We start from the raw sequence: 9,625 nt of genomic DNA on the forward strand, positions 1-9,625 counted from the left end.
ATGACAAATCACACAGCTCCAGCTGAATTAGAAGTTCACAGTTACTTCCCCTCCTTTGATAGTCATTATTTCTTGGTTTCTTTTTTTTTTTTTAAGAGATTATCTTTAAACTTTTTTCTTAATTTTTTTTAAAGTAATACTTTAGTGCTTTGGTTAACAGCTCAAAGTAACTATTGTTTTGGAAAAGTTGATCTGTTTAGCGAGTTGTGCAAGAATTTTGCAGAAAGGAAGTCTGTCAAATGACATCGTTAAAGAACATTATTCTGAAAGTAGTTTCTAGGCTGGGCACAAGTGAAGTCGTCAGTATTTCTTTGCAGTCCTCTGCTAAGCTCTGCACCTCACTCTGTTGCCCGTTTTCCTTCCAATTTGGCTTCATTCCATTAGGAACACTCTCCTTCCCCACCCGTTGCCTGGCTCATTTCTCTTCCATCAGGCTTCCTCTTTGTGGACATTTTCTTCCAGTAGCCATTCCAGGCTCCTCGGTCTGGGTTAAGTCACCCTCCTGAATGCATTCACTCACCTTGTGTTTTGCCCTGCACACATGGCTCAGTCTTGTAGGTGTTGATAGGCCTGTCTCTGCTCCACCTCCCCGGAGATTGTTAGTGAGTACTGTGAAGAAGACCCTGACTGGCCAGTTTTGAACCTACAGTTCCCAGCACAAAGCAGACACAAAAAGATGTTGGAGGGGGTGGCGAAGGGGAAGATGGTACATGGGGACTCTGTATATTTTTGCAACTATTTTGCAAAATCTAAAACTATTCTGAAATTTTTAAAGTTTATTGAAATAAAAATATCATAAAAAGAAGGAAGGGAAGAAAGGGGCAGTAAGGGAGGGAGAGAGGAGAGAGAGAAAAAGAGAGCTAATAATCTATAATGAAAAAGAATATGAAAAAGATTATATATATATTATATATATATGAATCAATATGCTGTACAGCAGAAACTAGCACAACATTGTAAATCGACCATTATTTCAATAAAAAGAGAGAGAGGACAATTGACAAAATCAACATCTTCTTGAGTGTGAATTACAAAAGTGAATTACAACAACTTTTACAAATGGCTTTTCCTTACTTAATATTTACCGTTGTAGCCCAGTGAGGCAGGTGATGATTAAACTTACTTTCTAAATAAAGAATTGTAGCCAAAAAAGTTTAAGCAACATAGGCAATTTGGCTAGTTAATAAACAGCAGATTCAGGAATTAAACTTAAGATATTCTTGCTCCTGAGGCCCTGCTCTTCCTAACCTCCCTCCACCAACCCCCAACACATACACCTCATTATCCTCAAATTCAATGAAATAGTAATAGGTGCTTTGTGGGGAGAAATGTGTTTCATGATCAAATGATTTTAGAAAATTTTGGGTTAATTTAAACAGGTATCTTAATCCAAGACTTCTCAGAGCCTTTAATATGCTAATATGTGTTGTGAATGTCCAAGAGGGGGCTATGACATATATTGTTCCCTAGTCTTCTTTATCTTCTTTATGGAGTCCTTCGAAGAGCACCTATTGAATGAACACCTTGTAAATGCTGCTGTTCTGAGGAAAGCAGTTCGGACATCTCTAAAGGTTATTTTTTATTTTAACAACACATTCCTAAGGGCCTCCAAGCTTGCAAGAGCAAAGAAATACAATTTTAATAATAGAATTTCAAGCATTCTACCAGTTGTGGGCAATATTTTGGACAACCATCCTGATTTTACTCAAATCAAACCATACAAGTTGAGCTTGCTTCTTCTACTTCATGCCATCGAACATCTCATTCTGAATAACATTTAAAACATATCTACCTATTTGGAAAAAAAAAAAAGCTGAGAGGAAAAAAACCCTCAATACCTTTTTACCATCAAGACTACTCTTAATCTTTCTCCTCATGGACCTGTTTCAAAAATTGTTGTCAACCAAGTTGCCTGTACTAAATAGCAACAAACTGATTTTAATCATCCCCACCTATAGTGCACCTTCATGATTGTTTATCCTACATCTTTTCTTCCTGGTAACAGCACTTCGAAGTTATCTTTGGAAAATTTTCTCCTCTGTCCTCTTCTTAGTTATTTGATGTGTATGGCTGTATTAGTCAGGGTTCTCTAGAAAAACAAAACCAATAGGATGTCTATAGACATAGCTATAGACATTGAGATCTGTATAGCTAGATCTATCAATAGATCTGTGTATATATAGAGAGAAAGACATATGTTAAGGAATTGGTTTGTGTGGTTATGTAAGTGGCAAGCCCAAAATCTGCAGGGTAGGCTAGCAGGCTGGAGAGCCAGGGAAGAATTGCAGTTCACACCCAAAGGCCATCTGCTGGTAGAACTCTCTCTCTCTCAAGAGAGGTCATCTCTTTTCTTAAGGCCTTCAACTGATTGGATGAGGCCCACCCACATTATGGAGGGCAACTGCTTTACTCAAAGTCTACTGATTTAAATATTAATCTCACCCCCAAAACACACTGAGAAACATCTAGAATAGTACCAAATGTTGGGTACTATGACCTGTAGTTGACACATAGAATGTTAACCATCACAGTGGCATATAGACACCAATCCAGGGCCTGTATGTGTATTGGAGGGAAAGAGGGGGACAGGATTGCCACTTGGTTAAGGCAACCAGCACATCATGTTCTGTTGTGAGCTTTGCTGGAAACAGTGGGACACAGCTCTTCTTTTTCTCTGCTGCGTTTGAAGTGGGTTTATGTGAGGTGTGGAACTAATGTGGTTGTGACTAGAGCTTGTGTACTGGCCAGAGCTGAAGGCAGAGTCCACCCAAGCGGAGAGGAAACTATGCTGAGAGGTGGAGCCCGGTAGTGTCAAGTGAGTCCTGGATTGATTTAGTCCTGAAATCAAAACCTTTTATCCAACTCAATAAATTCTTAATGTTGGTTTAAGCCAGAGACTTAACAACTAAAAGAATCTTAACTAATATGTCATCAGAGCTTATAATCAGCATCAGAAATTCTGTGTTATCAAAATTAGTCCTTACAAATTGACCATTAATAGTTTTAGGCGCAAGTAACGATAATCACCTAAACAAGCCTTGTAGAGATGGCCAAAGATCTAGGGACATCACTTGTAGCAAAGAATTTTTCTGTCACTAGAGGGCACCAGGTACCAACCACATCAGCCAAGTGACAGAAGGAACTGGAATACTGTTTCTATGTCCATTAATAGAACTGGAAGAAAGATGAGGGAGTGCTTTGATATGGGTGGATAATCAGAGAACCTGATCTTATAAGATATTTTCATCTCCATGAGAACATCTTATTTCTTACAGGGTTAAAGAAATGATGTAGACAAAACACCTAGCACACTCAAATCCTAGTTACTACCTTGGCACTGCTCTTCCTAAATGAAGTGCCTTCACAGAACAGGCTGCTAATTGGGGGTCACAGTTCTAGTGGAAAGAAAGACAAGTTTAGTAGCTTACAATGGCTTTCCTGGACTTCTTCCTGTATGAGTGTGTTCACGTACCTGTGCGTGCAGCCCAACGAAAAGTGCTTGCAGCCTGGCTGACCGGGGCTGGAAAGCTTGGCCACTGGAATGTGGAGCAAGTTATTCAGTCTCCCAATTTCTTCCACTATGAAAACTGGTATACTAACCCACCTCTTGAGCAAGAACTGGAAAAAGACAATGGATTAAAGAACATTTAGACTTTAGTGGCTAGGTCTCAGAGAACATCCTGGACAGCAGGTAGTTGGAGAAAACAGCCCCGATTTTATAGTCCAGTTGGGCACTCCCCCGCTGAGTGCCCAGAAAGCACAGATATTCTATGAACCCACACATGAAAAGTGGGCCCACCCCCGGGTGTTCAGAACCAACACATGAAAAGGTCAGGACCACTTTTCAAGAAGTGCTAATCTGGGGCAGATAAGACTTACAGCCCAGCTTAAGGCAATGTTTCTTAAGCCTCAGTCTACCTTTTGCCATTTCGGTGGTCCATTTATACTTTCATTTAAAAAATATATATTTTTTAAGTCAACTTACTTTGTTTCTTAAGTAATCTATTTTTAAAATAAAACATTACATTATAACCATAAATGGAAAAATCAGCATTCCTTACCAAAGATAGAAGGAATCCATAAAAATAAATATACAGCTATGGAACCAAAATATTTGCCTGCATACCACTAAAAAATGTTCCCCAAACCAGAAAGGTTGACTTAAGACACGGAAGTCTCTATGCTTTAGCCCTCCTCGCTGCCCCTAAATAATCGCCAGTGAAAAGATCAGCACACTTGGACCTCAGGCCCTCCCCAGGAGAGTGGGAGAGAGGTGATGTCAAGAGCAAGAGATACCAGAGGAGCATGGAGTGAGGGGCAGCCACTGCCTCTTAAGCCCCGTTGAGTGCTAGAAGGAATGCAAATGGGGGGAACCCTCTGCCAGGGCACCAGACTTCCCCGGTTAGAACAGGCAGAGTGACAGCTCAAGGGAGATGATGGATAGGGAAGAGGAGAGGGCTGCAGTGAATCCTGCAGAGTTAGAGAGAGAATGTGGAGGGGAGAGGGGAGGGTACCGGGAGGCTAATTTAGAGCCCAGAGCGCTTGGACACAGGGAGATGTAGATGGTTTCCTGCAGAAGGTGGCCTTAGTCAACTAATACAGAACAGTGAGAAGGACAGCCCCATGGATTTCAATCATAGCTCAGTTACTTCACTAGCTGTGAGAAGCTTTGTGTATGATTTAACCTCTCTCAGCCTCAATTTTCTTACTTACCAAACAGAAGCCCTTTCAGCAATACAATTTGCCAGGGAGGTGGTCTGGCATTTTATACTTTAATTTTAATTTTTACAAAGTGCAGATGGTCCTCTGAAGACCATGTGAATCACCAGCACCTTTTATAGGTGACAGTTTTTGTGGGCTCGAGCCCAAGGTGCCCTTTCAGTTATGGGTACCCCTCTCTTTCTCCTCTAGGTTAGAGGGTATAAGCATTTCCTGCAGCCCATCACCTTGGCTTCTCCACAGAGAAAATAGCATATTTTAAACATTCTGGGAAAGAATTAAACTATATTTTAAACATTCTGGGAAAGAACTAAAGAACTAAAGAACTAAATCATTGGCTCAGGCTGTTTGTTTGCATAATCATATATTGTTGCCTCTGATCAAGTCCAAAGGTGAAAGGATACCTCTCCCTCTCTTCGTAGGTGTCTTGACCACTTAGAAAGGCTCAAAGGGTTCAGGAGGAACTAAATGCAAACTGCATGCCCAGTTTGTGCTATGTCTGTGGTTCACTTGCTGGTTCAGTCCCATGGAACTGAATGGGTCTTGACAAAGAACAAAGATCTTAGTAACTTGCTTTCTGGTGTGCCTCAACGATTATTATAAAGTGATTCAAAACCATAATGAGAAATGCCCCCAAAAACGGGTGTCAAGGATTTATGATTTTAAATTATTTTAAATTTCTAAGCGTCTCCTCCTTCTATATACACACCGCCTCTAGGAAGGATGGTTCTCTAGAAGACTGTCTGGAGGTAGGTATGAGTCTGCTGGTTTGGAGAGGCTGAGACTGAGCAAAACTGCCTCATATAGGAGAGTGTTGGGAGATTTCGAGTAGGGGTGAGGGTCTTGGGGTGGGGCAGGGTTGCGTTGAGGCAGGAGCCAGGGGGTGATGTCAATGTGGGGTCAGGAGGAACAATTTAGGAAAAGACTTGTTTGATGGGATCTTTTTTCCCAAAGGAATGCTCTGCATTGGGCCCTGTTTTGATAGGTCCTGTCTTTTTGTGGAGAATCACAATATGCTTATCTGGACTGCTTTTCTTGTGGAAGGGTGAAGGGGCCAAACAAAAGCATGGAAGAAGTGGACAGTGGACCCCAGAGATTTATGTACACTTAGAGCAAGACCTGTCAGAGCTCAAGAGAGGCCTGGCTCAGAGAACTTGGACCACATCTGCCTTTGGAGGTTCTCACAGTACAATAAATAAAGCCAAACAAAAACCAACACAAATATCAAAATGGGTTGACAAAAACTGTGGAATGTCTTAAGTTTTCTGATTTGGCAGATTGATGCTTTTAATACGTAAAACTTCAGTGCAGAATCTCATTGGGCACTGGTGTCAAGAATGTATATTTGAGGCCCTTCATGGCTGTGAGGACTGGGCCATTGTTGCCTCTGAGCTACACTCTCAGAATCTTAGGGTAAGAGAGACCTTTGAGACCACCGGATTAATACCCCTACTTTATTCCAGACTCTGCTTTATGACAGCTCTGGGCTTAGCTGGAATCCTGCCAGCACTGGGTCCGACTGTTACCGAGTCCAAACTCATTCTGCTTGCTGCATGACAGGCTAATAAATCAGGAGACAAGGTGTTCAGACAAGGAATAACGACTTTATCCAGAAAGACAGCAAACCGAGAAGATGGCAGACTAATGTCCTGAAGAACTAGATTCCCCAAGTCAGAATTTAGGCTCCTTTTATACTAAAAAAGGGAAGGGGGTGTGCTTGGTTGGTACAAACTTCTTGGTGTCAGAATCCTTTGATCTTGGAGCTGTCCATGTAGGTCAGGTCATGATGTTCCTGTAAACCTCCAAGGAGACAAATGTTATTCTCTGTTCTGCAACTTTTTATCTCCCTATGAATAGAAAAGTGTTGTACCCCTAGAGGTCAGAGCCCTGAGAATGAGCTATCCTGTATACTTTGACAAAAGATGCAAAACCAGCATGACTAAGCATAGGAAACACACAACAGCACAGGGCTAGCACTCAAGGGACAGATCTAATGTAGAGTCGGATTTGTTCTTCCCTACTACATGACCATCTCCCAATTCCCAGGGCACTTCATTTTAGAACACTTTCCAATGGTAAGAAATTCTTCCTGACATTGTAACTTCCGGTAGTTTAAGTGTTTGCTCAACACCCACTGTGCAAAAAACCCTACTTGTAAGAAGAACTGGAAGAGCCTTGTATAAAAACGGGTGGAAGTGACTCTCCGCAAACCGAGGTTGCAAGAGGAATTTTTGCAGTCATTAAGTTTCCTACAAGCTGTTCACACACCTGCATCTTAAGAGTTTTTCAAATCCAGGCAACAAGGATAACGAGTCAACCTGACTCCCTGATCACAATAAAGTTGGGGAAAGTGAGACTTTTGCTGCAGCCTCCACATTAAGGAAAGACAAGAAGCAGGCATTCTCTCTCTGCTCACCTGACTTTGAAATCTCCTTGGAATTTCCAAGTCATTCAAGGGGCATATCAAAAATCTTAAAAAATCTTTTTCAAATATATTTTTATTTAAACCTTAATATATATGTTGGGAAGAATTGTTGAAGGAGAAAGGGATTGTGGAAGCCAACAAAATGAAGGTATTATTAATAATAATATCTAATAATATGAATTAGATTTAATAATAATATCTAATACTTAATAACTGATGTTTAACACAGACATTTGTGTGTTCTTTGCATTCCTATTAAGTCATCTAAGCCCTATAACTACACCATGGATTAGGTCCTGTTACCATCCCATTTCATAGACAAGAAACTTGTGGCAGCTTACCCGAAGTCATGTGGTTATTAGGTGGCCGAGGTGAACCTCCGAAGTCTGTGCTGAACCCATTTCCTCTTCAGACAAGTTAGATAATGGCCTTATGATCAAGATGTAAACTCTCTAAGGAAGTACAGAACCTGATTGTTTCGTTGTTCTGTTGAACACGTGGTTTCCTGTTGACTAATGTTGCACTTTCATCATTTTATTTCTTAAATTTCAGGCTTTATCTACTAAGACTTCATGACCTAAGGGAACTCTTTATTGCCCTGAGCAATTCTATCAAGTAAGAAATTTTGCTGTTTCTGTATCCGTTCTCCCCTTCCAAGAACCATAGCGCTTGTTCACGTAAATTGGATTGAAATGAAGACTGTAATGAGTAAGGTTGTGGGGCCAGAATGCCGCACTCCAACTCAGTGCTTTCCAAACCTTAATCTGGAGATAAATCACCTGGTGATATTATTGAAATTCAGATTCTGATTCAGTAGGTCCGGAGAGAAGCATGAGATTCTGTATTTCTCATAAACTCCCATGGGATGTTGATGGCCCATCTGGAAAGGACACTTGAGCTGGCAAGGTAGCCGGCTCAGGGAAACCATCCATCCATCCAGTCGTCTGATCTCATTCAGATAAAAACAAGCTGACTCCAGTTTTAACATTTTGGCCAGTTATATTATTATTTGAGTATCTCTTATGGTATTAGGAAGGAAAGGTAGGGAAATCAATAAACTAAATAATGTTATAATAAATGTATTTTCATCCAGTTTCCATATAGTGTATTATTATACTCCTTTGGCCAGATTTTCACTTAGCAGAAACAAGTCTGTCCCGACTACATAAATAAATCTTTCCTACCAAGAAAAGGGGGGGGGTGAACTTAGTTCATTTTCAATCACACTGAGCTTTTATTTCTGTGAACAGAAAGAAAACTGGCAAGAAGCCTGTAGTTTCCTTCAGCCAATCAGAGTAATGCGACCATAAATGTCCATGAATTCCCCTCTCAGTGGATCTCTCCTTCTTTATTTCTGTCGTGGGGACATGTATCTTACAGTTCTGTGTCACATATTCTGCCTTTTATGTCTTACTTTCTCCTCAAAAAAAAAAAAAGCACAGTGAGATTGCTCGTGTAAAAAATTTTTTTTAATGTTAAACTTAGTATACATGCAGCTTTTGATTACCTTTTAAGGATAATACCTAACACATTTAGAACACTTAATATGAGCCAAGTACTCTTCATTAAATATGTCATTTAATGCTCATAAAAATCCTGTGAGGTAGATCTTCTTATACCCATTCTATAGGTGGGGTAAGGTGAGGCCCCAAGTGGTTAAGTATCTTGCACTGGTCACACAGCGAGTAAATTGCAGAGCTGGGATGTGAATTGCTTCTTGCATTTAATGGTGCACTGCCCTCTTCCTGAGCCAACACATACTAGCTAATTGAGCATTTGCTCTGCGTCGGACCCTTTTACATATATTATCTCATTTAATTCTCAGACCCACATCTACAAGGAAAGACTAACTTTTCTTATTCACGTAAACAGGGGCCTTAATTAAGTCCCTGAGGCAAGTAAGGGGCTCCTGTCTGTGTGACTCTAAAGTCTGCTTTTTTTTTGTATGATATCTCGATATCTCTCACCTTTTTAGTGAATGAGAGCTTTTGCCTCCTGCTTTTGTTTTTTTTTCCACATAGGGCCAATATAAATCCTTTGCATACATCAGAGCACAGACTAGAATATATATTCTCTGGTGCTGGGGATCTTTCTGGTAGGGTATAAAATACCTTGCCTAACTTTTTCCCACCCTTTTACCCCCTCACCTTTCTTGCCTCCCTCCCATTTCCCTCTTCCTGTGACATTGTGTCACCTCTGACCATCTACCTTTCTGTGGCCTCATTAACAAAGTAGACATTGGCTCGAATTGGAAAATGCCCCTCCCTTGCCTTCCCTCGCGGCTTCCCCATGCCCTGGGATCGCGTCTCTTCATTCTGCTTTCTTTTCCTTCAATACTAGTCTAGACTGCATGCAAAATAGAATTGACTATCTTCTTTTTATGTTGTGAGTATAGCGAAAGTCCGTAAACCACAATGATGAAGGATAAAGCCTTGGCCAATTAAAAATAATAATAACAATAACAACAACAACAACAACAAT

This window comes from Camelus bactrianus, chromosome 11 (assembly GCF_048773025.1).
Source record: "Camelus bactrianus isolate YW-2024 breed Bactrian camel chromosome 11, ASM4877302v1, whole genome shotgun sequence".
Taxonomy (NCBI): domain Eukaryota; kingdom Metazoa; phylum Chordata; class Mammalia; order Artiodactyla; family Camelidae; genus Camelus; species Camelus bactrianus.